The sequence below is a fragment of the Podarcis tiliguerta genome (genome assembly GCF_965153285.1).
Source record: "Podarcis tiliguerta genome assembly, chromosome: 2".
Taxonomy (NCBI): domain Eukaryota; kingdom Metazoa; phylum Chordata; class Lepidosauria; order Squamata; family Lacertidae; genus Podarcis; species Podarcis tiliguerta.
Window position 1 is genome coordinate 53622376 of NC_139535.1, and position 24077 is coordinate 53646452.

At 41.1% G+C, this 24077-nt stretch overlaps 1 protein-coding gene and 1 long non-coding RNA gene across 8 annotated transcripts in view; both read right to left on the minus strand.

Annotated features, from left to right (window-relative positions):
* Positions 1–24077, minus strand: part of SEMA3F (semaphorin 3F) — a 123428-nt gene that overhangs the window by 79530 nt on the left and 19821 nt on the right. The window lies entirely within an intron of this gene.
* Positions 602–21491, minus strand: LOC310672437. Its single transcript, XR_014508578.1, has 2 exons — positions 15753–21491; positions 602–15402 (listed from the first exon to the last, which is right to left on the minus strand). It is a non-coding gene; the product is annotated as an uncharacterized lncRNA (long non-coding RNA).

A 24077-nucleotide genomic window follows, 5' to 3' on the forward strand; every position in this document is an offset into this window, starting at 1 on the left:
AAACAGAAGTTCCCTGTCCCAGCATTATATGGACACGCAAATACTTTGGCTTGACTTTCAGCTAAAACAAATAACTGTTCTGGATTTAGATCACAGGTAAAATGGTTTAATTAATGGTTAAATTCCTGCCGCAAGACACATCTGGGAGACACTTTTGTCAATAATTCAGCCAGTTTGTATTGATAAACAAAGTATGTTGATTTTTTAAAAAACACACATGCAGACACACAGAGAGATAGAGAGACACTCACCCACAGAGAGACAGACAGGCTTATATAGGCAGTTCTGCTCTTTTGTTTTTAAAGGTATCTGCACACAGGAGACTGACACAGCAGACAACAGGAATTAATTCCCCCTTTGGACTATGAAGACTTCCCAGGTGCATCATGAGAATGTCCGCTATGCCAGCAAAACCAATTACATGTGCTCTCACCCAATTAGTTTCTAATTACGGCCTTGTAGCACATTCAACATAATTAACATGTAAATTACACAGTGTGTTTATATTCAATAACCACTTCCCAGTGTTCCTGTCAGCAGGAACTGTGCTGATTTGTGTGCGTGTGTGGGATGGGGTCGGCTTTCCTTTCCTTTCCTTGTCTTTTCTTTTCTTTTCTAACCTGGGTGACTGAATTTAATTGAAATGCCAACAGAGTAACCAGTGCCATACTTCACAACCTGGAAGGCACACGTCCTTAATGGCAGCTTTCTCCTGAGGATTGGTTCAGATTATTGTTCCTATTTGAGTATCTTGCAGGGAAGTAGGGGGAAGTGCCAGACAGAGGTGAATAACTAAAGAAGAGACAAAAGATAATCAGTTTCATTAGGAAAGGCAGAAGATGCCTGAGAATGAATGAGAGAAACCAGAGGAAGGAACTAAGGGTCAGGTAGAGTGAGGCTGATAGAAGTCAAGAAATAAAACACTGAGATTATAGCAATTCTATGAATCTGCCCCAGTATTTTATTTGCAATATGAAAGGTATCTCAAATTTGCCTGTAACACATTCCTCCTCCCGCCCCTCACCCCAAATCCCAGGTGTATGGGAACTGCCAGTCATTTAACAACGTGCTTAAGTTTCTAAGCCAGGAAAGTACCATGGTGATACTGGGCCTTCATATACTATGTTTCTCTCAGAGTTCTATGCTGAAGATCAGCAGATGTGGCATGTTTCCTGAAAAAGCTCCTCAGGGCAGCAGGTTTTTTGCAGGGCATAGCAAGTCCCTGTGTATTTCTTTGTTGGGAGGCTAGAGTGTACACATGGAAATGTTAATCACAGGGATTAACAGTCTATACTTTCTTGGGCTTTCAAGAAAGCAGTTTCTGTAATTGGAAAATATGAGTCTCTTTGTCCAGTGGAAACACCTGCTCTTAGTGAAAAACCATGCTACCTACCTACCTAATGTTATTTATCCCTCAACTTCAGTGTTAGAACAGCTTATCATTATGGGAGAGAGGAGAGAACACACACACACAGAGAGAGAGAGAGAGAGAGAGAGAGAGCGCACTCTGCCCCCCACAAGTGCAATTCTCATTGACTTTGCAAGATAAGCATTGCAAAGTAGAATAGGGCCACAGGATAGGAAACTGCATGCATTAAGCATCTCTAGTTTGAATGCTCTGTGTATTCAGTGTTGAGCCTTTTCATATAAAAACTGCAGCCACAGTAGCTGCATGCTGGGATCATGTGAGGGAGGCCAGACTGGGGGCTGCCAAGTTGTTGGGGGGGGTACAGCAGACAGGAAATGTGTCTCTTTCCTTTGAGATAACAAGTTTGCCACATAATGGGGATGAATGGACTGAAGCAGCTACTCTGTTATTGCAATCAAGAGTCCATCACCTCCCCCAGCTGAGGTTGATTAGGAGTCTCCTGAAGACAGGAAGACCTACAAGGGGGAAATACTAAGGAAAGTCTTACAGGGAGGGAAATATTAAGAAGAGCATGACAAATGAAGCCTGCCAAGACATGGACAGGAAGGAAAGCTGAAGATATGTCAACTGAAAGGAGAAGAGAAAGCAACTACTAAGCCACAGAATTATGGAATGGGCAAGGAATTATGACTTCCCTTAGGAAAGCTGCATAACTGAGAATATTTCATCACATTCTAAAGATGTAAGAATGACAAAGATCCCTGTGATACCTATAAGACTCTTTGTTGTGGGAAGCTCACTTGGATTCTTGAGAAGAATTTTTTCCCAATGCCTAGTAATATATGTTTAAAATTCTGCTTCATGCTTTCTAGATCTTTCACACCATGGCAGATGTGTAGAAGAGAAGAGTATAGTTAATGTTTCACATCTAAGTGGCTAACTGCACTTAAAAGCACAGAATTGTGGAATAGGAAGGGACCACAAGGATAGTCTTATCCATCCCATGCAACGCAGGAATCCTTCACCCAAAGTGAGGCTCAAACCCACGACCCTGAGATTAAGAGTCTCATGTTCTGTCAGCTGAGCATAAACTTCCAATTCCTTTAAAATAAAATAAAAAACTGCTTCAAGAGGAGGTCATTTAAAAAAAAAAACAAGCAAGAAAATGGTTAAGTGACATGCCCTTCCCTCAAGACCTTCACCCCAAATTTCCCTGAAGTGGTTTTTAAAAACCATGTGTTTGGGGCTCACTTACATGTGCCTTTGTGTCACGTCTGGTTAGACTCTGGCTACTACAGTGATTGAGAACCAGATTCTGCTGAGGACCACATTCCATTGGGGTAATCTGTCATGGGCCATGGCCACAACCCAAAGTGGATGGGACCACCATTTTCCTCTTTTTCCCATCCCCTTTTCTCTCTCCCTCTACTACCCAGAGGGCTGTCACTGGAGGAAAGATCTCTCTTGCAACCAAAGGAACCATGGCACTGACATAACAATAACCATCCCTGGTCACAGGCCAAAGTAACAGACACTAAAAACTGGGGCTTTATTTTACAATTGCATGCTATAATAGCTGCATCTATTACAGACTGAACAAAGGCCGCCATTTCAAAATTAATGGATAATGCTGAAGTGGTTTGCCTGGGCTACAGACAAATTGTTCAGACACTAAGGGAAGTCTATTAAAAATTCAGAAGCACACTAATAAAAGTAGATAATACTCAAACAGAACAAATATGATGCTTCCTCCATGTTCATCAATAGTGTAAGGCAGATGATTTTAACTCTTCTCTGGATACAGTGCACCTGATCTTTCTTGTTGTTTAGTTGTGTCCGACTCTTCGTGACCCCATGGACCAGAGTACGCCAGGCACTTCTGTCTTCCTCTGCCTCCCGCAGTTTGGTCAAACTCATGCTGGAAGTTTCAAGAACATTATCCAACCATCTCATCCTCTGTCGTCCCCTTCTCCTTGTGCCCTCCATCTTTCCCAACATCAGGGTCTTTTCCAGGGAGTCTTCTCTTCTCATGAGGTGGCAAAAGTATTGGAGCCTCAGCTTCACGATCTGTACTTCCAGTGAGCACTCAGGGCTGATTTCCTTAAGAATGGATTGGTTTGATCTTCTTGCAGTCCATGGGACTCTCAAGAGTCTCCTCCAGCACCATAATTCAAAAGCATCAATTATTTGGCTATCAGCCGAAGAGTTCATAATTCTATAATGATATTGGAGCTACTGCAAAGTGCTGTACTCAAGTGGCTTTACTCATGACACTGTTTCAATATGGGTATTTTTGGACACATGCATAGGTGACTCAGCTTGCAGAGCCATTACAAGTTCAACTTCAAGCCTGTAGGCTACCTAAAGGCTGGACTTTGCAGAGCTTTGCATATCCATGTAGCATAAAAATTTCTATGTCCAATACACTAGAATTAGCTCAGAAAATGGAGGGTCAGTCATATTTTGCCCTATTTCATTTAGGTTCTGGAAGATAGCATGACTCAGCCAAGGCTACACAAAATAATAATCAAACAAAAGAATCAGAGTCCAGAATCAGCACTGTGTGGGGTAGGATCTCCACTGCTACACTAGCCCACTTACTGCTTGTCTATAGTGCAAAATTAGTAGGCACTGCCAGGAACAGCCCCAACCAATGGACCAACACAATCCAAGTATGAAAAGTAATAATCTTGGATTGGGGGAGCAGTATCATTCAGTCTTGACCGATGTGCAGTCCAGTCTGCGTTTCCCAATGGCGACTGTTGTCATGGCAATGTAAAGGCAAGCAGTGCAATGCTCTTGTGGCATGATGGACTTGAGGGGAACCTCAGTGTGCACTTCCTTTCTCAGGAAAGAAAACTGCATGCAATGGTTTTTAGAGTGGCAAAAACGAATACAAAGGTTTCTATCAAGTCTCAGTCTAGCAGTACACAAGGATCTTCAATAGTCTGTTTTGGGGTAACTGAGTAGCACTGATACTCAGTTTGTCCCACAGAGACCTTGGCAACGATTCAGCAAGGCCAACCTCTGCCCTTTGGTTTTAAGGATGGTTTGGGATATGGCAGCTTTTCTGAGAATATGGTCAGGCCCCCATGGTTCAAAAACTCATTTGCTGTTTTAGTTGCTGACTCTTGGCTTTTAAACCTGGTATAAATTCACGGTTTGATGAGCAAAAGTGTACCAAGACTATAAAAACAAGAGGTCTATCAGCTGAAGAATGGTAGTTGTGTTGGTAATGCTGATGTGTGTGCGTTTTGCAAAGTATCTATAACAGCTTCTTAGTGTTACTTTTGCCTCTGCACTGGATTATATCTATTTGACCTTCTGATCGCAGATCAGTTTCTGTTTTTCCTAAAGAATCTAAGACTAGTCCTCGCAAAAGAGTAGATGAAGTGATAAATCCCGTGCCTGGACTGTATCACTTCAGATTGCATGTGAGGGCTCATACAATGGAATGCTCATAGAAAACTAGATGCCAGGCAGGAAGAAACTAACTTATTCTTCTCTTGACATGCTGTAGGTGAGGATATATTTATTGTATATGGAGGGACATTAAATGGTGCAGTCAGACAATATGCTGTCATGAGCCAGAGGATGAAAGATTGATGGGTGGTTGCTCCATCTCCTTTCAGGGCTGCCACTATAATAAGACAAGCTCAGATAACTGTCTTGGGCAGCAGTTGCCTAACTGCCTGCCTGCTTGCCAGCTACCAGCTGAACACCCAACCACTGATGTTATTTCCCCTCTCCCCTGCCTCTCTGAGCAAGGGGTTCCTTCCTCATAGCAAGGTGCGGTGTGATGTGTCCAGGAGAACACCTATTTAGCCACCATGATTAGACACCAAGGATAGAAGCCCATTAAAGGCATTAAAGGTAGTGCAAGCACTCTCCTGGCCACTCCATCCAAAACCTATTTATCATTTAAGCAGGATGTATACACTATTTAATCACAATTGAACCAACCTGCACCCCGGACCAATGAGGACAAGTGGCTAGCTTTCATAGTTCTTTATTGATGAAGGCACTTGGTTACATCAGCTCCTAACATGCAAGTGATATACAATAAAGCTCCTCACTAATTAGCTGTCTAAGCAAACCACAACTGGGGATCTGTGCCAGTCTCAGAAAGTTGGAGCAACAGAGTATTCATGCCCCCCATCTCTCCTTAAAACCCCTTGGCTGAAGGAGCTACAGCATGGGTAGGAACTAAGGCCCAGGGGCCGGATCCAGCCCAGTAGCCTTCTAAATCCAGCCCACAGACAGTCCAGGAATCTGTGTGTTTTTACATGAATAGAATGCGTGCTTTTATTTAAAATGCATCTCTTGGTTATTTGTGGGGCATAGGAATTCGTTCATGTTTTCCCCCTAAAATATAGTCCGGCCTCCCACAAGGTCTGAGGGACAGTGGACCAGCCCCCTGCTGAAAAAGTTTGCTGACCCCTGCTGTAGGTAAATCAAAATAAAGACCTAAGGCTCTCAGGTTTACAATCTAAAACAATGTATAAACAAGAGAAAGAGAGTGGAGGGAAAAGGCAAAGAAGGGAGAACAACTGGACCTACAGTATCTTGTAGATGCTCTAGAAAGGAAGCATAGATAGAAATTACAGTGGTACCTCGGGTTAAGTACTTAATTCGTTCCGGAGGTCCATTCTTAATCTGAAGCACTTTAGCTAATGGGGGCTGCCGCCGTGCCGCCGGAGCACGATTTCTGTTCTCATCCTGAAGCAAAGTTCTTAACCTGAGGTACTATTTCTGGGTTAGTGGAGTCTGTAACCTGAAGCGTATGTATCCCGAGGTACCACTGTATAGCTAACAATTCATACTTTATTGTTAAGATTATAAGAGGAAAAATGTCACTTGGCTTCAAAATGCATTCAAACTGTGCAGCTTCCCAAAATACTTTTGTGTGTGTGTGTATCCATAATTATGCAATTACATCATTCAGATTTTACATGGGCCACAATCCAGCATCACGATTGTGCTGGTCTTCCACAGTTCAGCACAGATTTCAAATTGCTGCTGTACTGTGAAATAAGTCAGTTTTCAAAATGACAAAAATGTTTAGGTATTTTACAGCCTTAGTGTTTTAGTAATTTTCTAAAAACAACCAACCTTCAATAATTTCAAGAGGGTTTGTATCATTATAAAGTGTTGAGATCCAATCTTGATCATTTGGGACTGATTTTTTTAAAATGTTAGAAATAAAGAGTCATGTGTGTGCTCCTGAACTTGGTGTTAACTGGGCATGCTTGTGGTAGCGGTGGCCAGGGATGCTTTTTGTAATTCTGGTGACCATGCAATCTCAATCTGTGAAACACATCTCTTTCAGTCATCTTCCAGGTATTTCAACAGTTACCAAACACCAAGCACACTTTTGGTATCAGTTTACGTAAGTAAGTACCATTATAGATATTTATTAAAAGCATATTTTCTTGAAACTTACAGAAGTGTCTTGCCAGACCTCCAGCCGCTAGGTTTATATTGAAATGCTCCATAAGCAACCAAAGATGACCTCAGCAAACACTTCGGCTTGTCAATCAGAATACACAGAAGAAGGCTGGGCTACTTTCTGGGCTGGGCTACAACTAATCAAGTACAAGGTAAATTCAGATATAAAATGTCTGTAGGGAGGGAAGAAAAACAAATCAAGGAGTGATCAAAAACCTAGTAATTTTGTTCTCTTTCAATCTGACACAAGGATGCCAATAACATTTTTGTAAAAATCAATAGACAAATAGTTTTAAATTTGTCACTCTCATAGAAGAGGCGTATTGTTACTGCTGTAAAAAGTGAAAAAAATTAAGTTTTTAAAGTTTACTTATAAACTTTAAACTTTACTCCGCCAAGGATTTTACCAGCAGATGTTAAACCTTCATCAATGACAATTAGCCATTCATACAACTTTACTTGATGCTCACCTACAGTTATTGCAGAGTGGCTGAGATGCAAAAAATGTTTCTTAATAAATTGTTCAAAAACAACAAACAAAATTGGTGCACAAAATTGCAGGTGGCCTCAATGATCTCAAAATTAGCAACAAAAGGCCCAGCTAGCATCTGCTTGGAAACCCACTTTGGTGAATGTGATTACAAACCTGGAAATGCAAGGAATCTTGATCAATCAGGGAAACCCTGCAGCATGTACCCATATCAAAATAGAAAACATGTTTAAATGATTTGTTTTTAGATCCTAAACATTATAGAATGTAAGGTATGCTAAAAATGTGATGTGTAAAGAAAGTGTTAGTGATCCACCATGTAGAAAACACACATAGACTGTGTGTGTGTGTTTAGCCCAATGAAAATATTGCTTGTGTTGAAATATGAATGCATGGAAGACTTCCTGCAATTCATGGTCACATATAGGTTTCCTATGCATGAGCCACAACGGGTGGCGCTGTGGGTAAAACCTCAGTGCCTAGGACTTGCCGATCGTATGGTCGGCGGTTTGAATCCCCACGGCGGGGTGAGCTCCCGTCTTTCGGTCCCAGCTCCTGCCCACCTAGCAGTTCAAAAGCACCCCTAAGTGCAAGTAGATAAATAGGTACCGCTTTATAGCGGGAAGGTAAACGGCGTTTCCGTGTGCTGCGCTGGTGCTGGCTCGCCAGAGCAGCTCCGTCACGCAGGCCACGTGACCCGGAAGTGTCTTCAGACAGCGCTGGCCCCCGGCCTCTTAAGTGAGATGGGCGCACAACCCTAGAGTCGGACACGACTGGCCCGTACGGGCAGGGGTACCTTTACCTTTATGCAAGAGCCATACACTTTTAAAAATAGAGTGTACAGATCATATGAAAAGTGTCTATGAAAGTTTGTGTGTGCATGCAGGCCCCTGTGTCAAGAGGAACTTGAATATGTGGAATTCAGAACCACTGGGCATGATGCCAATTCCAACTCTTCATGCATTATTTTTTACATGAAATTGAATGTCTTAATAAGGCTCATGTGTACTCTACATAGAGTATCTCTCTCACACAGAGAGAGATCTGATGTTATTATTGTTGTTTGCATTGTAGATCCCTTCCCGGAAGCTTTTAAACAGAAAGGCAGGATTTAAAATAAATATGCCTATTATACAGTTTGGTATATAGGTAACTGTTTATTTATAACCATGCACAGACAGATGCTGCAAGACCAAAATATAAATGAAAAAGGGTTTTGGAAAATGTTGAATTTTGTGAATGTTTTATATGTACTAGTCTATGATCTGGGGTCGGATATATCAGTGTTTCAAAGAGCATAGGACTTTGGAAAATAATTCAGGGGATTATGGATTAAAAAAATTAGGGGGGATGCCTTTTTAAATGAGTGTGATATGAAGGACAGGGAGATTAAACCTGCACAGGCTATAGTTGAATGAAGCATTTCAATAACTAAGGAAAGGAGGGAAATTGTGATGTTTACTCAAATCTTACAATTTCCACTCCTCATGCAACAAGATAAAAAGCGCCACCAACTGTTAGCATTGCTTGCATGTGCACATAATGCTGCAGCTAAACCACAGTTTATTGTTATGAGGACAAACCACAGTGAGCATTTGACTTACAATACTCCTCCTCCTCCAGCACAGCTTTGATGTGGCATTCAGAAGCTTTGCTTCCACTTCAGATTTTTTCACAGCTTGTCATGATGTCTGAACCCAGATAAACTGTGGTTAATCTTCATTATGGTTAGTGGAAACAAGCAAGCTTCAAACCATTTTTTATGAAGTTGGCTTGTTTTCACTGCCCATAGTTAAGATTAACCATAGTTTTGTATTGACACACAGCGTTAAATGGTGATAATCTAAAATGGAAGCAGAGGTTTTCTGTCTCCTCCTTGCGGTTTCTCCAAAGAAGGGAAGGGAGAGTGTGTGAGCCTGCGGTTTGCTGTGGTTATGTTTATGTATTTATATACTGCTTGATATTTCAAAAATCGCTAAGCAGTACAGTCTAAAAAAACCATATATTAAAACATAACAAAAACACAACCTAAAACCAGCAGAAAAGCAATATAAAACCAAATAAAACAGAAATTTAGACATATAAAACTGTCCAGTCTTATAGGTCAGAGAAAGCCTCATAACATTAAGCTATAGTTCTGCATTACAAACTAAGCCAATTATGGGTACATGAAGTCAGTAGCCAAGGTGAACATAGGCATTTATATACTTGTATATATTACGTCTTTCCTTCTCTTACCATCTCCTTTACAGTCCAATAAATGTTTATAAATCATCTTATGGTTATAACACTGTTAGATAGAGTATTCTGACTCGCAGAAATATTTACAGTAAACATGCACAGAGACGCAAGAGACAATTATTCATTTAAAGAAAGGGATTTTCTGAAGGATTCCATTGCTGACTAGAGCATTTATTTACTTGCTTGTTTCTTTAAAAATGTAGAGCTTCACAGATTTCCAGTTTTAGTATATGTACTGCAGAAAGGAGTACAGACTAGATTATTTACTGCCAAAAGGTCAGTCTATACTTCAGAGCCACAAACTCAAAAGAGTCTTTAAACCTGGAGGAAATGCATAAAGTGTGAAATACAAATGAGCCTGTGAAAACACTTGCAGGGGGACATGCTGAGGGGCCATAAAGGGATGTATCAACTTTGTGTTTGGAAATACGTGTACCCTATTTAAACTTTTATTGTTTCTCATAATGCAAATAGGTTCCTAAACATGGCAAGAATGAAGAAAATCCAATGTATAGCACAGAAAAGACCCGGTTACATCATACCAATGGTTCACCAATATAAGCATTCTCAGTCTCTATGGGAATAGCCACTACCAGGTAAGAGAAGAAAAGAAAAATTAATTCCCATTCAGCAAGTGATTTCTTGCTCCAATAATAAGGTATTTTTAAAAGGCTGGCAACAACTTCTGGAAATCTACACATAAATTAACTCCAGCACCTATGAATCAGGTGTTGTGTGAAGACACAATACTTTTAAAAATATTGTTTTCTTGGAATCACCTTACCTTTCACTCTGGAACAACAGATCCTCTCTAAAGCAAAAACCATCACTTCAAGAATGTACTGAAGCTAATGGAATACTTCCATCAGACTAAAGAGAGGCACCTCCAGCATGAAGCAAAGGTAGGGACTAGGAGACCCACGCTGTGACAGAGACAAAGGCCCATGCTGTGGGGTTGTCTCTTGCCCCATTTAGCTCATTTGTTGTTATTGGTTTGATCAAAGTGCCACGTGGGTTGCCTTATAAAAGCAGAATTGCTGATTTGTTTAAGCTTGGCTTCCTATCCCTTGATGGGCTATTTATGATGTAATTAAGCTAATTACAAGTAATGAGAGACCCACTGGCCCTGAGCCAAGCTCTTTTCCTATTTAACTAATTCACAGGTGGTAGGAAACCAAAGAACCTATTTGACTCTTTGCTCAAGTGTTTTCGAATGCAAACCACTTCTTATTCAAATAGAGGAACACTTTCTTCTGTGATCACCCAGCTCCCTCAAGGAAATTCAGAACAAATCAAGTCAGAGGTTGATTTTGAATCACAGTAGGAGCCAAAAAGCTTATAGTGCTTGAGGAAAACTGGAGGAAGCTCTTTGCAGTGTCCTCAGGCACATTTAGGGGTCTTTAAAACACACACATTCTAGATGTTTAGCTTGTTTAAGATAAAAACTCACCTTCATAAAACTCAAGTTCAATGAGAAATGCGAAGAAAACACATTATTTCCTGAAAAACTTCAGACTAAAGATGCAAAACCTATCTAGACTCATAATCATCTTCATCCATCATGGAACTCTGAACTCTCTAGGGCAAAGCACACTACCATGGCCCAAACACTTCAGTGGCTTCTTAACAAATGAATAATCTTTGTAAAGGAAACCTTCATAAACTAATAGAATACAATGCCACAAAAACAACTTTAACATTCTATCTAGCATGAGTGTAATTAGACTGCTGGAGCAGGAAAATCAAATATGAAAGAGGACTAGTTTCTAATGCTAGGTTTCTGAAGAGATATTAGGTTAACAATGAAATCATATGCATTTTACTCAGGAGTAAGTTACACTGTTTCAACGGAGCTTACTCCCAGTAAGTGTGTACAGGACTGCAGAAGTGATATTGCACTGGCAAGCCAATGGAATTCATTGCTGGGAAATCCAGTTGTTTGGGCCTAAGTTGTTTTGATTTTTGTTTCAGTGGGGTTGCCAAAAACAAATAAAGCAAGGGTTTGCACCTTATGAGGATGAACAAAGCAGAAAAATGCTTACAATATTAGCCTACAGAAAAAGATACCCTAGAAGCTCCGCGTATATATACCAGTGAATAATTTTTACACAATTTACACGACATACCACACTCCACATTTTTTTGTCCAGCCTGCCTTGATTACTGTGCTTTTCAGTTTCTTCATGTGAAGGTTTGTACCTCATTAATCAGGCACTAATCTTTCCAGAGTGTTCCTTCACTATTGTTTGAATAAATGTCTGTTGTGTTGGCCACTGTCTCACCCCTCCTCCTTCATTATCAGAGCCTTTTTCCTTTTAAAAATATGGGCTGATTATGCGCATATTTACCCACTCACCACGGACACCTTGCTAATTTCTTCTGCTGATTTCTTTTGGGTTGGGGGAGAGTGGAAGGGGTTGCTTTTATTTTTGCAAAATCCTTGCCATTTCAAAATCTCAGACTTATCATGAGTTCCCAATCACTTTTCAATCACACACTGAATGACAGTTTCTTCAGGGATGCACAGCTGCCAGCCTTCTTAACATAAAAGAAACAGTCCTGATCCCAGGATGTCTGTATGTACTGAAAATAAGCACTCAGCAGCATGGGAACATATCCAAACCCAACCCTGCAGGACCAAAACAAAGTTACTGTGGTCAGGTTATGCTCTTGATCCCGTAAGCACAAAGCACATTTTGATGACCGGTAGATGTGTGAAAATGCACAAAAGGCTTTCTCTGCCTTCTCTGTTCTAAGCGGTCTCAATGGCAGAGCCCTATGCAATCATTGCACCTAAGCTAAACAACCTGGGTACTTCAGACCAGTGCCTTTTTCAGCCTGAGTGCACCAAACCCAGTTCCAGCATATCTCAGGTGGGTGCCATTGTGGGCCGGCACTCCCCCCACTTTTTAAAAACTGCCTTTAATTACTTCTGAGAAGCCCCAAACGACCATTTCAAGTCAAAATGGAAGCTGGCCAGGTTGTGCAAGTCTACACTTTCTTTAGATCTATGACTCCACGTAGCTCCTAGCCACTCCTAGCCATGATTGGTCAAGCAATGGGATGGGGCCTTTTCTTCAGTTTGTCTCCTATGTAATAGTGGCAGGCTTTAAGCTTTCCAGACAGGCCTCTACCATTGCGTGCACACACACACGTTTGTGCAAGGGCCTTCCAACCTGCCCTAGCCATCTTTCTGAATCTAAGAAAATAAGGGAGGTGGGTCACATTAATTTGACTTGCACCAGAACCAGGGGTAACCTCCAAACCAGCTAGGCCATGTTTTTTAGCACCTCCATGAACAATGAACGCAGCTGTTGTCAAATGGGCACCTGTTCAGGGCTGCCACAAGTCGCCTGGCAACTTACTGTAACAACTTCATGGTGAGTTCTGGCACCTTTTTTATTTTTATTTTTAAGCACTGCTCCAGACTGTTTAAGACCAGCTTTCCAGACATCTCTCTCCACAACACCCAATACATATTAAAGCACATTTGGATGCTTAAACCTTAGTGCTACAAACCTAGTAGGGGTGTTGCTGGGTAATTAAAATACTTGGGGCACTGATCTATGGCCAAAATTTGCCTCTGGGCACATTAAGATGATGGATGGATAGAGTCTTACTGACATGGCCCTTTGAGAACACCTAGCCAAACTAAGAAAAAAATGTTGAAAAATGAAGGGACAGAAGAACCAGGTCCCAGTGCAAAAGACCAGGGCTCAAACCCCCTGAGTCATGTGTATGTCAAGTGGCACAGGGCTGGTGTTCAGCAGCTATTTATTTTGAATCACTATAACATTGTAGTAAATCAGATAAAGGAATGAATGAATGTGTGTTTTCTTTTGCTTTTTATTTATATAAAGTTTTTCATATTTTAGTGTAAATTTTCAATGCTACGGTGATTATTGTGAGCCTCTTTGAGCTCAACATTTGTTGCTGGAAAAGCAAAAAACAAATATTAAATTAAATCAAATAAAAATACCAGAGTTCAAGGACACATTCCCGCCAGGAAAAAACACTCAAGGTTGATATGGAAATACTCAAGGAAGGTATGGTTGGGAAGAGTTCCAAGAGCCACACACACAGCCAATTTTTGTGAGCCCTTTCCAAGTAACCTGCTTTTGGGGGGGGGGTAATATTGTATGATACATAGTGAGTCAAAGGGATGGCACTCTTGAAAGGATCTTGGGCTGCAAATCCTAATCTATATACAGTCGTACCTCTTGTTATGTCAGTCTCCGGTTGTGTTTTTTCAGCATACGAACATGGAACATGAACACTTCCGGATTTCACCACACGCGCACACATGCGCAGAAGCGGTGCTCTAGTTGTGGACTTTTTAGAGTGCGAACGGCACCCCGGAACGGATCGAGTCCGTAATTAGAGGCACCACTGTATTGAGGCCTTCCTCTTTTCATACGTTGTCCATTGGCCCCTTCAGGAAGGAACTCCTCACTGGGTATACACTATTATTTTGCCTAGAGAAAACAAATTCTCTATGCTTAATTGCCTTCAATAAATCACTCAGACATTTCCAGTATTTTCCACCAGTTTCTTCCCCTCCCAAATTTCCTTTCAACCCTTGAAAGCAAAAAAGAAACTGGCTTCCAGATAAACATGTCGTCCACTTCAGTCCCATGAGGAATTCAGATCCTGCAGAGTTTTTTGTTTGTTTTCTTGCTTGTTCCTAGCTTTAAGGCATATCCTTACAGATTTGACAAAAGTCAGGCTGGGAGGAAACACTCTTTCCCTAATATGGCACTTGAAAGACCATGAGAGAAGTAGGGCTTAAACTTCGGATTTTAAATTCCCTCCACTACAAATTGTTCTCATTGTTGTGGCTTATTACACTTGTACCCCACTGGTCCTCCAAAGATCCCAAAATAAAATATTTGGGGTTCTTACTTCTTCATCACAGCAACCAGGTCAAGGAGGTAAGATTCAGTGGTTTCTCAAATAGGCTACACAATGAGCTTCATGGATAACTAGGGATTTTAACGTATGTTTCCCTAATACAAATCCAACACTAGCTGTCTTCCCCCATGCATTCAGTTAAGAGTAGGATCACATTTTCTGTGCCTTTAGGCAGAATGTGAGAACAGGTTTTACGCCCACACAGTTGAACAAGTGGAGAGCCCATTCTCATGTTCTGCCCAATGCACAGAGGTCAGGGTGGAGCCAATGGGCGCAGCCCCATTCCTTCTGTGCAGCACATGATCCAAAAGCACAAGAAGAGGGCTTCTATACATTTACACTACATTGGTTCCTTAGGTGCAGTATTTAAAAGGTAAAGGTAAAGGACAAGTTAAGTCCAGTTGCAGACGACTCTGGGGTTGTGGCGCACATCTCGCTTTACAGGCCGAGGGAGCCAGCGTTTGTCCACAGACAGTTTTTCCAGGTCATGTGGCCAGCATAACTAAGCTGCTTCTGGCGCAATGGAACACTGACACCGGAGCAGTGCACAGAAATGCCATTTACCTTCCTGCTGGAGCGGTACCTATTTATCTACTTGCACTTTTTGGGGTGCTTTCAAACTGGCTATAATCTCTGCAGGCGAACTGTGCCTCTGGGAGGCACCTCTCTTTGGGGCGTGGGGTGGCGCAGCTCAGAAACTAGGGATGCCAGCAGCAGCTGCCTGGAGGACTCCCAAGGAGAGGGGAGAGGAGACTGAGGGAACACTCCACAAGGGAGGGTGTTCGAAAAAGGGTGAGAGGCTGCAACTCTGCAGACAAGGGGTGACATAACTGGGCTCCTGAGCCCCACAGGGGTGCCACAGAAAGCATGTAGTTGGTTAAGAGAGCCGTGGACTCAAAAAGGTTGAAAACCTCTGACATAGAGGACGATATGATGACTACTTCTACAGTGGTGCCCCGCAAGACGAATGCCTCGCAAGACGGAAAACCCTCTAGATGAAAGGGTTTTCCGTTTTTCAATGCGCTTCGCAGGACGAATTTCTCTATGGGCCTGCTTCGCAAGATGAAAATGTCTTGCGATTTTTTTTCGCTCCCCACCCCCTTTTTCTAAAGCACTAAGCTGCTAATAGCCTTTTAGCAGCTAATCCCCTAATCCCTTAAGCCTTTAATAGCCGCTAATAGCCGCTAAACCACTAATAGCGCTAATCCGCTAATAGGGTTGCTTCGCAAGACGAAAAAACCGCTAGACGAAGAGACTCGCAGAACGGATTCTTTTCGTCTTGCGAGGCACCACTGTATTTCTACATTTCCAGGTTTCAGTGCTAAAGAAAAGTTGCTGTAGTGTTGTTGTGATGGTGCAATGTTGTAAACCACATCACACACCTCTTTGCATGGTGGGAGTCATGCAGAAAATGTGAATGTGCAAAAGACACAGTCAGATTGCCAGGGAGATAACAAGAGGACAATCTGACCTCTAGTTCTATATTGTGCAGATCTGTCTGGAGCCTGCCTCTTTCTGGCATTGCAAAATGTGCATTTGTGGCCTTTGGCTCTTAAGTTTAAGCAAAGAAAGTATCTTCAAACAAACAAACATTTTCCAAAATACTTAGCTGTCAATATTTGAAAAATGCCTTTTAAGGCTGCAAGAATCAGTGCAATATAAACTCCAGCTGTTCCCAATGAATAGATACTAATTCAAAAGGGCAGGGCAGGCATTTCTGCATTCAATCTCTAGAAGAGTAGGGATGGACAGATAGCACAAAACTGGTTTGTTAACACTTCTGTGCATGAAGTTACCAGGATCAGCAGTTTAGCATTCACCACAACATGGGGGATTAAGACTATTGTTGGTGAATACTGGGCAGTGCTACAGAATATAGTGCATATGTTATGCAAAGAAAAACACTATCCTACTTGCTACTCCGTTTTCACACCTAGCCTACCGCACGGGGTTGTTGTGAATACTAAAAGCGAGAGAGGGAGGGGAAGACAATGTATGCTGCCTTGAGCTCCTGAGAAGAAAAGCAAGATACAAATATTTTTACAACTCATGTAAAGAAAAATAAATATGTACCCCACTCCACCCTGCTTTAGCTACAACACTGCACAATCTTGATATTTTACAAGAAAATACCAAATCAAAATGAAGCAAGAAGCTTGCCAACACTGGAGTTATAATATACATATATATCACATAAAATATTTTATTGTCAAAACTAGTTGGTCATTGCAAAATAATGTTTTACAAATCAATATTAGTTTCCTGCCAAATAACAACGGTGATACCCAAGTAAGCCCTTCCTAATTGCTTTAAAAAATAGGGGCTGTTTGGAGGGGTAGATTAACAACATAATCCTGTATCTACTCAAAATTAAGTACCACTGATTTACAGCTCAAGTTTAACAATGTCTACTCAAAAGGAAATCCTATTGGATTCAATGGGGTTCACTCCCAGGTAAATAGGATTAGCACTGCAACCTTATTGTAAAGGATGTGAGCACAGGAGGGTGGGAAGGACTAGATTCATAACAGGCTATGAATTACAGAAATAAATTGCCCTATTCAGAGGCCCAGGAAAAATGAAACTTGCACAGCTCTTTATATTTTGAAAATAAGCATCAGCACATTTTAATGGCATCCTAAGCGCCATGTACACTTTTATATTTCTATTCAAAAATTATTTGATAGATAAAATGTATAATATGCTCTTCTTTGCTAATAAAAATTACTATTTTTTAATGCTGCATGTACACTTTTATTATCAACATAATTGTGTGTATGCCAACCAAGATCCTGATACAACTATGCTGCCTGTCCGTGCTTTGATTTTCTGGACTGTGTGCTACATGTGCACAGAGAAAGAACAGTAGGCAGACAGGCAACTATATGAGCTGCTGTTGAAAACCATAGATTCACTCAATTCACGTGACGTGAAACACACACACACCTTTATATGCAATGCTTGGGGCAGTGATAAGGTAGAAGTAGAAAGAAGCAACTCTAAAAATTCCTAGCTCTACCTGGTGATGTGCAAAAAGATTACTTGCCAATCACGGCTATGATTTCATTCAATGGCTAAAAATTTATAAGGTGCCGACTACCAAACAGGCTAGTTCGTTTTACAGAAATTCTGGGGTGGAAGGAGCTTACATTTCTCCTTATAGCTTTTGATCCAGAGCGGCCTTCCCAAACATTGTGCTCTTCGCCTGTTTTAGACTACAACCACTGCAACAACCAACAGCCAATGACGAGGAATAATCAGGGATTATGGGAACTGCAGTCCAAAACATTTGGACAGCACCAGGTTGGAGAAGGCTGATGTAGAAACCTGATGCAGAAACCTGTGTTTGAATGGAAGCTAAGAGTTCTGGGCCTAGCTGGCCTTGGGGGCTCCCAAACTCAAACTCTTTCTACACTTCTAAAGAAACATGCTCAGAATAATGCCCTACTTGTGAGCTTCCCCTATGCATCTGACTGGCCCCTTTGAGAGCAGGATGCTGGACGAGATGGACCTTCAGTCTGATCCAGAAGGGCTCACCGTACGCTCTTAATGTTATCAAGAAAGCAACCCATCAAACAATTATTCGGATTTAAAATACAGTAGACACAATCCTACATTTATTATTTACTGAAATATTTTCTTTTTTCCCTCTTCTAAGCTACTGGATCATTTAAAAAAGACAACTGGTCACAACTTTCAGACTATTACATGGAAGAAATGGGAAAAGCGATGAGTAGGGAGAAGGAAAAAAGGAAACTCAAATATCAGTTCTTAAACTTCTACTGGGATTAGAAACAGTTCAAGTAGCCTGACAGAATGGCTGCAAGCTAGGTGACAACACGCATATATGCATAATCAGTCTTATTGTGAAGCATCATGCCACAGTCATTTCAGGCAGCAGATTCCAGGGGAGGTAACATTTTTCTGGGCTCAACCTCCATCCTGTGGGACATTTTTTTAAAAAAAGAACATGGAAAGTATACTGTAAGTTTTTGCTTCTAGTGCTAAAGAGGAATGCCAAGTCTAGTACTGAAGCCCAGTGATTTAAATGAAGGTAAGAATGCCCAACTCTGTGAGGGATTGTGGCCAGTTTTCCTACATTGAAAATCACTTATTTGCTTTACTATAGCAGCATGCTGTATCAAAAAATGTCAAAATTCATTGTTTTGAGACAGAAATCTCTGCATCATGTTTTTATTTCAAATGAACTGCATTTGTCAAAGAGCCAAGGCACCAACAAGAGATAATCAAGATATTTTCACATACATAGCTGTCTCCATCCAGCCATGGGAGAGATTCCACAGTTTTTAAAAGGCTTCTTTAAAAAAGCCACACTGTTTAAGAATGTCTTTATCAAAAGAAGGCATGCCAGAAAGCACTTTGTAGGATTCCTAAACCTATTCCACAAATGCAGTGTGTTGCTTTACTAAATTTGCATGCTGTAATGCAGAGTGACATATTACTTTTAACAAAAAGTAAACAACTTGTACAAAAGTTGTACGCCCTGGCTTTTTAAAGCTAAGATTCTGATTTTTCCCATGTCTTCCAGTGAGCTATTTCCCAAGAATAACAAATACATATATAGAAAATCTGGCTGGCGTTATGAAGTATATCCACAGGACTATGATATTAAGGGCACATAACTAACAACAACAGAAGGAGAAACTCTAGCTCAGCCTTTACCAACCTGGTGCCCATCAGAAATTTTGGACTGTAACTCTGGTAAGCCTCTGCCAGCACATTATAGTCCAAAACATCTGGAGGTTGGTGCTGGGTTGGCAAAAACAGCTATACCAAAGTCATGATACAATGGGGTATGTGGGTGTGTGGAATATACTGCGTAGAAGAAAAATTAATGCAAGGGTGTAATTGTGTAATAAAACTAAGGAGGACACAGGAAATTATTTCTGAAAACTCAGCAAGAGAATGAATGGTAATGGTTAAGAATGACCCCCTAGAATATATCATTATGAATCTTCATCAGTGCTTGCAAGCTCTTCAGAAGCAATGATGAAGACAATCAGTTTGTGCTTAAACGGCAATGGGCTAGAGGTGATGATAAATAGCAATCCTCCCCTTTCAAATATAAGTGCTTCCCAGCCCATACAGTGCCACAAAACTCTTTGCTATTTTTACTGCAACAAACTCACACAGCTACTCTTTGAGAATTTATCCCTGCCAGTATAACTCAATTTATTTCCTAAACAGGATAACAAGCTTAGTAGATAAAGGGAATAGACTTGCATTAGTGTATCTTGTGTTAGGTGAGGCATTTTGGAAATGGGATGGCTTTGGGAGTTAGTAAGTAATGAGATTACAGAGCCTTTCAGCTCTTGGTTATCACTTCCAGACAAGCTCAGAGCAGAGTGATTGACACCTGCTCCCATCTGTAGATAACCAGCAACTCCGGCAACTAATGGCTTGGAGGACCGAAACACACTGTGGATGTCTCTGTCCAGTTAAGAGACAGAGTCCAAGCAAAGTATGAATGTGTTCATATTGTTTCTTGCTCTGGGATTGTGTGAACAATAAAAAGTGGATTACAAATAAATACTGTGCTCTTGTCCTTTTAACTCAACTGTTTTCCAGAATCCCCTAGGTCTTATGAAGATCACTTAACTGTCTGTGTGTGATACTTTGGAGTGTTCCCATCCAAAAGCAGCTTGTTTGTGCATGAGAACCTAACAGTCTTTGTCTCTGGTTTCCTGGGACACTTTGCCAAAATTTTAAGTAGGCAATTATAATACTCAGTCATCATGCATTCCTTACTTTGATGCCAGATAACAACATTTAAGCAATACTTTTCTTTGACTTACACTGTCTGTCCCAAGATGCCCTGTCCTAGCTGTCTCATTGGCTGTATTTCTTTCTTTTTTTTCTTGCAGAATTTCCTCAACTTTAGTAGAAAGATCCTCCAAAATAAAAATCATTCCTAGGCAAAAATGCAATTCTGAGTCTAAAGGCAACTTAGATTTTCTTATTTATTAAATTATACAGCCTGATGCACTGCTAAGGTCCTTAGTGAGTAACCACTTCATACTTTCATTCTATAGGCACACACTTTACAGCTGAGAGGTAGGTTCTTGCCCTGTAATCCTATGATTGACTTGGCCTTTGAACTCAGACCTCTCAAGTGGTCTAGGCCAAGCGTTATGTTCACTGGGTGGAAACCACAATATATAACTCACACATTATGAAAGATGACCACACGTTATTAGAGACATGGACCTGTGACAGGGAACCTTCGCCAATGATGGCTTTTTAGCACAAATATGTACTTATGTAAAATACTCAAGTTTTCAAAGTATTTCCCCCCTTCATACACTTGATTTTAGAATGTCTAGAAATTGAAAGAGTTTGGCCTCTGAAATAACTTGTAGTCCAATCCTAACCGTGAATGTTCAGAAATAAGTGCTATTCAATTTAATGAGGCTTATTCTCAAGGAAGTCAAGTTAGGGTGGCAGCCTTTGAGATCATGCTGTTGTTTATGTTTGATCATTATCTTTAATATCAACCAAGAATCCCTCTTGATTGTTCTAACAATGAAATATGTCTGAACAGCAAGAACCGCTTCCCCACAGTAGTGGAGGAGTGGAGAATCTGTGGCCCTTGACTCCTAATTGCCCACAGTAGTGGAGGAGTGGAGAATTTGTGGCCCTTGACTCCTAATTGCCATCAGCCCCAAACAACATGGCCAGTGGTCTGGGATGATGGGAGTTGCAGTCCCACAGCAGTTTGAAGGCGTCACGGGTTCCCTACCCTAGTCTACAAATACATCTAATTCTGAGCTAGCATGAGAGATCTTTTGGATTAGAATGAGTAGTTAATGAAGTTAAGCAACAGCAAGATGATTTTAAATACATTGTATCCAGTGTGCAGTTTGTTCTCAGAAGTCTCTTTAATTCAGCAAATGTTTCTGTGCATGGAAGAGGAGAAAGTTATTTTTGATAATTATTCCCCTTTACCTCTGCAGGTCCCCATACCACAACCCAATCCAGAGGATTGGGGAACTCTCTGGAATAGTATGGGAGGTACCTCAGGGGTCTGCAGGAAAAAAGGATTAATGAATATAATCTTCCCTGCCCTTCTGTTCACAAGTCTAGGCTAGACCAAACATTCTTCCATAAGAGAGGACAATTGGATGCAACTGTCCATATCAGGGCCATATCAGGGCTGGTTATAGGGAGCATAGGACTCTTTTTACAACAGCTGCACTGGCTACCATTCTGTTTCCAGACACAATTCAAAGGGCTAGTTTTGACCTACATGGCTTCGGGTCCAACATATCTGAAAGACCTATTTCCCTCATATGAAACTGCCTGGGCTCTGAAATCTTTGAGGGAGGCCCTTCTCTCAGTCTTGCCACTGCCAAAGGCACGCGTGCTGGGGACATGATAGAGAGCCCTCTCAGTGCCTGCTCCCAGACTTTGGCACTCCCTTCCTAGAGAAGGTAGACTGGCTTCCTCCTTCTCCTTCTATCACAGGTGAAGACTTTCCTGCTCCATCCAGTTTGGGGGAACTGATTGTTTCTAAGGAAAGGGCTGGCGCTATTTTTATTGTAATTATCTGTATCTCATATCTGTTGGTGTTTAATTGCTTTTAAGTTATTGCTTTTTCTGTTTTTAGCTGTTTCTATTTTATCTGTACACTGCTTTGAGTCCTGGTCTGGGAAAAAGGTAGACTATAAATAAATATCATCATCATCATCTTTGGTTTCTCACCACATATGTATTTATTATATTCCTCCATAAATTACTAGGGATGGGATGGACCACATGTCAAATACATTTTGACATTAAGATTCCATCAGGCAGCCCTGGAGTTTTAAAAGCCCCAGGCAGTTAACCACAATACAAGTACAGCATGGTAAGTTGCAGCTTTAGTATCTTCCATCTTTCCGTCTGAATGGCATTGCACCATCATTTCAATTTGCATAATCTTTTCTGGGACACCCCAGAGAAAGACAGCAGACACACACAAAGAGATTGTGACACATTAGGAGCCAGGTTAATTTAAGACCACCAACTTGCTCTGCTCAGGACCTAAACCTCCCTGCTGGTAATGACTGCCTTGCTCTGTTGACCTTGAGGTGAAAGGTTCCATCTCCTTTTTCCAGGTCCCTGGGGCTAACTCTTCTACCCGTTCTATGGATTGCTTCGGCCATGGTCACATTTTTATTTTCTTTTAGCGGACACACTGTGGCACAGAATAATTTGAACAGTGAAACAAATTCCAACTTAATGTTAACAGCTCAATCCTACAGCTGTTGCCATTTACCTCTTTCAGCACTTTAAAATTTAGCTGCTGCTTCATTACTTGTTTTTAAGATTATTATCACTAGTGGTCGCCTTCCCTGCTTCTAATGTGGCAACAAGAATAAATAAGGGCAGTAATCACTCCACACATATAGGTTATATGCATGTCCTCCTGACTAGAAGAGTCAATGAACTCTACTTATCAGTCAGTGGAAACTTTGCTTTAAAAGTCATCAGGACTGCACTGGAGCAAAAAAACCCTAGCATAATCCCAGGTGTACTGTCATGGAGGTACAGACAGCTGTGATATGAAGTTATCTTATATTATCATTGTCCATCCAACCTACTATTGCATAATCTTTTCCAGGCCTTCCACTAGAGATCTTTTTAGGTGGAGATGGTTAAGAATTGAACCCAGGACCTTCTAAATGCACAAAGTGAGGTTATTCTACTATTTATATTCTGCCTTCCTATAAAACACATACAGTATACATGACAGCATGTGGTCAAGCTTTCACATCTTTGGTCTCCTATGCCCAGCCATAAAAGTGACAGATGTTCGAACAGCAGCAGTGAAATAATACTAGTCGTAAGTATTTTCTAATAAGTCAGAAGTCACAGCCCTGTAAACACTTGAGAAATGGTAAAGAAGCTGCACAACTGTCCAGAATGTTCTTTTGCTTTGAGGACATGCTGAAAGAAAGCATATCAGAAGTCACTCTCTGTCCTCCATGTGTGCTGGCTCTCCTAGCCCCACACCGTATACATTCAGACTTTGTGCTGGAGTTACATTGTAGATATAGACGTAAATTAGTGGTTTTTCCAGTCCAGGTCTGAAATCAGTGGTTCACAGAATACAGGCTATATTCTTGTTTTCTACTATGCTTAATTTCATTCAAGCCAATAACAAAAATTAGATTCAAACATGCACACTCCTAACAAGCATACCACCCATAGATATCATGCTTATCTGTAAATATGGGGTTGTCAATCAGTCCCAACCTGCCAAATAAACAAAATAACATGATGTTCATACATAGGGAGAAGATTTTTAATAACTTTGTTAAGAATAGCCACCCTGTTTTTTCCTGAGAAGAATACTGAAAAAGATATATGCCTGTATGTGGGAAGTCACCAGCAAATGTCCAGGTTATATAAATAGATCTTCTTCCCCACCTCATCCTTCCTTGGGAAACAAGGATTGACAGCAAATGGAGGATTCAGGATGCTGCTTTCATTTTCCATCACTGCTCATTTCCCTCCTGGGAACATGTTCCTAACTGTTAGCACTGAGGGTAAGGAGTGGAGTAGAGAGGTTTTGACGCAGAATGCTAAATGGAGAACTACAACCCATCATGGCTT